Here is an 8,669-nt window from a genome sequence, read left to right as displayed (position 1 = left end):
TTGTCTGAAGACATTTCGCGTCTCGCAATTTCACAAAAACACACTGTCACAGACGTGCGACGGGATGAATATAGCAGAATGTACAAAAGGACATCAAAGACGACAGAAAGTGTACTGATCTCTGCGGAGAAATTGGGTCATTGCAGGAGGATTCAGCACGAAATAAGTAAAAAAATACCGATAACAGAACAGATGGAGGGATAAAAGTGACATTGTCGACATGTCAGGAACCAACAGATCAAAGCGACAGTGGTTGATGCAAAAAGAAACAAATGCTGAACAAAATGAATATGAAAAAACACTCAGTAAACTTTATTTGACCTTTCTCACCATGCGACTGCACTGATAATGTATCCCGCCTGTATCTCTCACCGGTACTGTTCTGCACAGCAACAACCATCGCTAGAAGTTGTTTTCAGTGTTGTTGGCAAAGTGTCAGAGCGTTCGTGGGATTTTCAAATGTTTCAAGGACCCGAAACATGATCCACTTAAAGGGACAGTCCAGGTCTTTCGATGTGGGGTTGTACATATGAGGTACTTATACCTAGTCGGTGTATCACCTGTCAGTAGATGACCATCGGCTCACCCCTGGTGTGAAGAAGCAGCGCGTGGCACCGACAGGGAAGCAGAGTGGTTTTTTGTTTTGTTTTTTTGCATCTGGTTGATTTGAAGAAAGCATATATGGATATATTGGCTTCAGTTCCCAATTACAGAGGGATGTCTGACAGTTATGGTAAAACTGTACTATTCTAAATATAGCGCACACTTAAACGGATAATGATTTTTCGAGGTGGGCCCTTTGCTGTCGGTAATCCACTGACTGCAGATAAGTACATCATGCAACCCGTCTTCAAAAAATCCAAACTAACCCTTTAATGATCGGATTAAGTGCCAACATTCAAGAGATTAAATTCCCTGCGGAGGATGTAGTCACACAAAAAACACACACACAGTTCAGCGCAAGCCCGCAAATAATCTCGATCATAGAAAATAAAGAAAACTGTTTAACCCAGTGAACATGTCTTACGTATAACTGCGCTCCACAATGACACACGAGAAGGTGACTTGGCGGAGAAAGAGTTTCGTTTTTTTTTTTTTCCCCTCTCACATCCGTCTTCATTCCAGAGTGTGCATCATCATCGCAGCAGCCTCGAGAAAACAAAGAGAAAGGATCTGTCGTCGCTGTTAACCGTGAGACGCAGAGAGAAAAAACAATGAGACAGATAGCGGACTGCATCAGCAGAGCGAAAGGGGGCGGCTCGCCTTTTCTTTTTCTTTCTGTTGCCATAATGCAGTGAGGAGTTGCCTTTGCGAGAAGGACATTCACTTGTTGAAGGCGATGTTTGTGAAGACATGGGAGTGATAATAATTCACGTCAGTAATGTCAGACACATCGTGAAACAAGAAAATCAGTGTTTTTCGTGCTGCTGCTTTGTATTTCCGTCAGTTTTGTTGCTGTTTGCTTGTATGTTCCTCCTCATCAGTCACGGTTAGAGGATGTGATGTGACAGTGATGCATTTTCAATGCAATTAGGCGGGGTCCGATCTGGAAGGAAAACAGAACGTCACATCGGATTGACATTTTGTTGTGCAAAGGTTTCTCTCAACGTTGCGGTGATTACCAGAGCTGCTCTCCTCTGAGCCCAGGTGTCAGCTCGTGAAAATCATGGCGACGATTAAGCGTTCGATAATTACCACCTGCGTTTGATACCGTGCCTGTTGGAAAGACGAGGGGGATTGGAATGTCAGTAGCAAAGAAATCAACGCGACAAAAATATTCCATCCGAAAACAGAGTTACAGTTCACACAAAACGGTAGCCACGCATGTAAAAAGAACACAAAGTGAGTTTTAATGTTGGTAACTAAAGTCTAAAATCCAAAAAGCAAGCCACAACAGGCAGGCAGAGGAAAGTCTAATGAAATCTCGGAAGAGAAACACAAAAACTGAGGGCAAACGAGAAGCCACGGGACAGAAATCAGGAAAACACGAGGACCGGAGAATGAGCACAGGAGACACAGGACGAAACAGAAACAGACGGACCGAGGAGGCGAAAAGGAAAAACTCCGACTGGAATAGACGACGGCTAAGTAACAAATGTAACATGCGCATACACATGAAGAGCGGGAAAACAGACAATGACAGAAGGAAGTTGAAATCTGACAGATGAGGATATAATCTACGAAATAAAACAAGAAACCAAAAGCCAAACAATGACAAAGAGTTGAAAAAAATGAATACAAGGCCACAGTAGGAACTATTCATTTCATCTGAAAGTATGGGGGTGAATATTGGACTCTGTTTTAAAGAATGGAAATGTGCTGTCAAACATGATAGGTATGGCAAAAGTTGAAATAAAAGGTCTGATGCAGGATATAAGCCAGAGGCAGCCTTCTCCTTCATGTGCACAAAATGTCCCAGGATATCGGCGCTCCAGTCCAACTCTTTGTTCCTGTGCTCATCAGCTCGTACGGAACATCAACACCACAGCGGCCAAATGAACGCGGATACATGTGAAGTTTGATTAGGGAGCGCAAACTGGAGCAGAACATTTCAGAAGCTGTAGCTGAGATCGTGGTGTGGGGGGAAAAAAAAAAAATGCAAATTGCCATATTTCCATCTGCGCCTGACAGAATAGTCCGCGAGGATTACTCAAACGTTACGAGATGCTCAGAAGAGAAGTGCCGACTTTATGGGTGCAGATTACAGGCCAGACACGATCATAGCCTCAAAACAAAAACAGAAAAAAAAAACAGATGGGGCGCGAGTACACTGTGCTTTTATTTTACAAGTTCTGTTTTTTTAGTTTAGCACTTCACGCAAGTGAGATTGGAGGTCCTGGAGGAGAGCTCTGACCTGAACATTTACAAGACGATTATCCTCATTCCTAAACAACACGAGAGGTTGTTTGTATGTGTCGTGATTACATGAAGCAAGTAAAGTACGTCACGTAAAATGAAATGAGTCAACATTGACTTTTAGCGTCAAATAAATTAGGACACAGGCAGCAGCAGCAGCCTCGATGAAGTGTTTGACTCATCCATCAAACCTGACCTCCACCCTACAGCGCGTCAGCAGCACGAGGTAGTCGGATTACAGATGTCAGAAACTTCCCCCAAAGTCACTGATCAAGGTTCCTCATATGAACAGTAGTAATATTACATATTAAAGGTTCACTATGTAGTTAATCAGAAGACAAAGATCTTCATTGACTGTTTTTTTATATGCATAAAGAAGCTCAATCAACAAACTTTGTGTTTTCATGACTGAATAAACTGAATGAACAAAGTGACCTTAAAGGACAACACAGGTTCACGCTGTTTTACTTTGTTGATATGTGGCGGACCCTGCCACCGTTCTAGCTTCAAAGAGTGTTTTGGGGACCTTATTTTCTTCTCAGAACAACTTATTTAATTAGTAGTTTGTATTATTACCTCATTAATACTGTAAATATTAAAATTCCGAATTTGAATGTCTTTAAATTCTTTAATTTCTCTAAAACTACATAGTGGCCTAGCATGAATAGATAATGGATTGATGGAGAATAACTGTAATACACTGACGTTACTGTACTAGCTAGCTGGCATAATCAATCCAGAGCTGCATTTAATCAATTCATATATGTATTCCTGTTTATTTCTAATTGTAGTTGAGATTATTTCATTAATCACATGGCAACAAAATGCCAACGAGCCTGATGTTACAGGTCACATCAAATTACAATATAAGAGAGTATGATTTGGTGCGGACAAAAACAGAACTAAGATACAATAGATATTGTGGAAGCATGACACTGAAGGGTTAAAACGATCATATTATCAATAATTCATGCCATGTTACCTGTCTAAATCTTCCTGATGAATCCTGATGAGGAACGGTGCTGCAGCTCAGAGCCGATAGCACCGCGGCTGATTGAGGCATCTGCAGTTTTCTTTGACATCATCCTTGAAAAAATAAGCAGAATATGAGAAATATTCTAGATAAAATATGTTTAAATGACAGATTTCAACATCACTTTCTGGGTCTGTACACAGAGGAGCGTGACTCAGTTCCGAGCACTAACCTCCCGTTATATTGTATCACACTCGTCATTTTCATCACTGCACAAGTGGTGTGTTTATGTCAGGTTAATAATACTGCAGCTAATCCCATAGTCCTTGGTGGAAGTGTGCATCTCTGTACAACATAAACGGTCTGGTTATGTCCTCCTCCACAACACTTCAATGATGTTTTCTTGGTACAAAATTACAAGGTAATGTAATGGAGCAGCAAATCACCCTCCTCCTCATGTACACTTATAGCTGCAGTCACCATGTTTGCCTTGAGGCTTCTTCACAAATGATGAAAAGGAAGCAGGCGCCTTTGAACTTGCATTTCAAACCTGCACAATCTTGCACAAAGAGTGCAAATTGCAAACCCCAAATTAGCTTTGAAATGTTTCCACAGATAATGTTCTTTTATACATGTTCCCGTGTAATTTACCCATGCCCATTATATATAGTATATATATATATATATACACATATATATATATATATATATATATATATATATATATATATATATATAGTATATATATATATATATACACATAAATCGCCAGGGTAAATTACAGGGGAACATGTATAAAAGAACATTGTTTTGAAGCTTTGAGTTCAATTTAAAATACATATAACAAAGCTGCAATGCAAGATGGATTTGCAGTATGATCTTACCCTGAGATCAGCAGGGTTGAGAATGTATATTTCTTTTTCTCTTTTTAGAGACTTATTCCTTTAAGAAATCACTTGCTATATAAAACAAAAGAGGCAATGTAAAATAAACAGTTTGTCTGACTTGGTGATTTATGTTTATGAACAGGAAAACACTTCAGTATGTTGATATCTGTCACTATTGCACAAAGCCTGCTGGTAGCTCTGTTGAGTAAATAATGAATCTAACTTGTTTCTGGTTTTCCATTTTCTTCTGGTGTTTTCATCATAATTCTCCTCACCTTCATGTAAAACCCACAGCTTAATATTTAAAGGCACTCTAGGACACGAGGAGCGCTGCACAGAAATCTATTTTTCTTACTGGTTATATAAATATTTTCTTTTCTTTTTTTTCTAGAGCGGCACTGAAGGGAGGAGGTGGGAATTTTCTGGTTGGATACTTTTAGCTCACTTTTGCTGGTTTCTACAGTCTCACCAGCCCCAGTGTGAACGAGTACTGTAAATAATTTCACTGGCAATAAAATGCATTTTTTTGTTTTATCTTTCTATCCTTGTAAGATGCTCGCTGTGGAGCACTGAGGACTCTTGTTGCGTCTTATAGTTATGCAAACTATCTTCTTCGTGTGTGTGAATTAACACACAAACACACAAGCAAAAGCAAACGATGAGGTAAATCACAAGATAAATGAGAGAATGCTTCGATCGCTGCAGCTGTGGGTGGATTTTTTTAAAGCACATTTCAATGAGTGAATAGCATGAAAACAAACGCCTCGGCTTATTAAAACTGACAATCAACACATGAATTGTGAATGTAAAGTGGCCTGTTACGCTGCCGGCAAAAGAGAAGTTTAATGAACTCTTAATGAAAATACTGGATCATTTTTGCCCGCGGTGCAACAGTTGCAGCAGATATTACCCCTAATCGTATTGTTCTTATTCAATTATTGGATTCACTCAGCGGAATACCGTTGGAGAACATCACTCAGGCGTTATATCTTTCTCCTACTAAAAATACACTTGTGGCCACGCTGTGTTCTCCTGGTCCCACTGGTTTTGAAGTTTGTGGAGTTGAACAAAAGGGCCTTGAAAGTATCTGACCTCATTGAAATACAACATCCAGTCTCATCAATAAACCTCAGCCCTCCCTTTATCCGAGGATCAACACTTCACATCCTGAGGATGAAGCCTGAAATGCAAATCAGCTTGTGAAACAGTACAATCACTAAAATGAGCACTGGCAATGTTATTTCCGCAAACCATGGACATGTTCATACTTTACATTAATTCATGTTGAGAAAATATCACTTTGATCTCCACAGACATGGCTGGAGACGTCTAGAGCTCCCATCAAAAAATGTATTTCACTGTCTTCAAAACTGTCCCAAGGTTTTGTTAAAACTTTTGGTGGGTTTCACACTTAGAAATATTGAAACACCATCTTGAACTGTGGTCACTGGCTTGGCAGCTTTCTCGCTTAACACTACAACCACCCCTCCTCCTTCCGACTTAATAAATAATGTAACATTAACATGATACGACAGATTTCTGTAGCCATGTCAATACAGTACGCAGGCTATGACGCGAACAAATGTGAACACACCAGTGGCGACTGGGCCGAGTTAGTTTTGATACAGCAGCCATGCTCAAAATTACTTGTCGTGAGGATTTGATGTTGCAATTATCACTAAAATATTTTTTTTCCTCTAAACAAGGCAGTTTGGAGTTGTAGAAAGCGGACAAAAGGTACAACGGTGCCAACCCTGCCATCATTATCCTCTGTGACTACATCTGTCGACACCTACAGAGTGTCTGTCACTGTCGGAAAATCTGTTCACCTTGGAAACAGGAGTTGATATCTTATCTGTCATTTATCTATTATGTGAAGCAAGTGAAGTATAAAGGAAGTGAAACAAAAGGAGCGAGAGTGAGAATACATGATTGAATCTCCTGCCAGCACAACGGGGGAGGCCGGTGTCCATTTTGTCACAATAGCTGTGACGTAAAATATTTGTTGGCAACATTTATTTGCGATAAAATGAGACTAATAGTGTGAAAAATGCTCAAATTAGCATGTGTCTGTGGAGCCAGATACTGAGGCTCTGGACTGATAAAACGGTATATTACATTTTGTTTCATAATGTTTTTGAAAAATGACGGCCGCATTACGTTTTTTTTTTTTTTTTTTTACCTTAACCTTCTTTTATACATGTCCGATATCATCAATATCATAAAATAGACTGACATCTACAATCCGACTAAAAGTTAGAAAAGAAGCAGTGACACACCTGGGACAAACTGCGAAGGAAACCAGTTCAACACCATCGAGGAGCCGTGGATGTGGAGGTCACCTAAATGTTACTTTTAGTCGACCATCTTTCACGTTGCTGCCGGAGGTGCAGGATTAATGTCAGTGGTCAGCTGGACAGTGAACCAGAGAGTAAGTCCAGGGTCTGAATGATGTGCTGCTCCACAGTAAGAGCTCACGTATCTATTTTCACAGAGAGGATAGTCAGTCTGCTGTATTACCTCTGGGCAAGAGTGACATGACACTGATGTATGACACCTTTTCTTTTTCTTTCATTAAATTCAGGAAAGACCGAATGACGCCTGCAACCATCTTAACTTTGCGCAATACAGACTGCAGACCAGCTGGAGCCTCACAATTGCAGAAACTTTCCCTGATAAAGGGCGCTTATGTTGCAGTGTATGCTGAACTGTCACGGTCCTGTCATCTTAGTTTCATTGTATGTTGTGATTTCTTGGTTTTCCTTCCTCCAGCGTTCTGTTTCCACCCCCTGTTTTTCTTCACCAGCCTGGTTTTTCCCCTCCACACCTGTCTTGTATCTGTTTAATGAGCCCAGCCCTGTTACCTGAGTTCTCCCCGCCGGTCTGCTCTCCCACCACACCCGCACTGCATCGCCCTCATTATCTCCCCTTCCTCCCTCTCGGTGTTCCTCCAGCCGAACAGCTTCTCCCTTGTTTACAGAGTTTCTTGGCCTCCCTCCACCAGCGACTCATTCCCTCAATAATTTGGTTTGTATTTAAGTCCGGTCTTTTGTCGAGTCATCTGCTTAGTTTCTGTGCTCTGGCTGTTGAGAATCACGAGTCAGTCAGTCGATTGGTCTGTTTCTCTGATGTTTCTTGGTGTTTGCCTGTTCCTTGTTTTTGCCTTTGACCGAGATTCAAACTTGATCCATTACACGTACCTGCCGCCTGGTGAATTTGGGTCCACCGTCACTCTGCTTCACCGTGGCACCAACAAGAATGAAATGACTAAAATGTGACAATCAAATTCATCTTTTCAAAGGTGTAGTCACTGAAGGATTGATTACACCCGTTTGACATCATAGTTATTAACACACAATAGTCAATTTTGTGTCCTTGTGTCAGCCTAATGTGAATTAGGCAGCGTTAGAAACTAACTTAGTACATTTACCAATGCACTGTGTTTAAATACAAAATTGAGGTACATCTGTCAGGCAACCTTCTACTTATGACTACAATTCTAAGTGAGAAAACTATTTTACAGATTAAGTCAGATTAAAAATTGCGTACAAAACAGAGAGAGTTAAAAAATGTTGTTGTCACACAACAGAATACAAGTACAGCTACAACGACAAGCCAAGGAATGGCAGAGTATTATTACTATTCAGTGTTTGACGCATTTTTATTTTTTTTTGTATTTCCAAAAAATGTTATGGCTTAAGCTTCACATATGTGAAGATTTCTTGATTTTCCTTTTAATCATTTACATGTATTTTTCATAATAATTCTGAATGTTGGACTGCGACAAACATTGTTGAGGTGTGACAACATTTTCCAGTATTATGTGAATCGCTGGAAATCAGTTAATGAAGAAAAAAATCTGCACATTAATCCACCATAAAATGTGTCATAATAATCGAGTGTTATATATAATACTTAACAATTTTTTTTTTAGTATTTTTTATGTTTATGAA

The 8,669-nt window shown here is 40.0% G+C and overlaps 1 long non-coding RNA gene across 1 annotated transcript; it reads right to left on the bottom strand.

Moving 5' to 3' along the window:
• Window positions 1-230: 230 nt before the first annotated feature.
• On the bottom strand, window positions 231-7,346 carry LOC119026003. Its single transcript, XR_005076987.1, has 4 exons — window positions 6,996-7,346; window positions 3,839-3,942; window positions 1,623-1,716; window positions 231-1,546 (listed from the first exon to the last, which is right to left on the bottom strand). It is a non-coding gene; the product is annotated as an uncharacterized LOC119026003 (long non-coding RNA).
• Window positions 7,347-8,669: the final 1,323 nt, after the last annotated feature.

Source organism: Acanthopagrus latus, chromosome 9 (assembly GCF_904848185.1).
Source record: "Acanthopagrus latus isolate v.2019 chromosome 9, fAcaLat1.1, whole genome shotgun sequence".
Lineage (NCBI taxonomy): Eukaryota > Metazoa > Chordata > Actinopteri > Spariformes > Sparidae > Acanthopagrus > Acanthopagrus latus.
The sequence above is the reverse complement of the archived record's forward strand: the minus strand, read 5'-3'. Positions and strand labels throughout refer to the sequence as shown.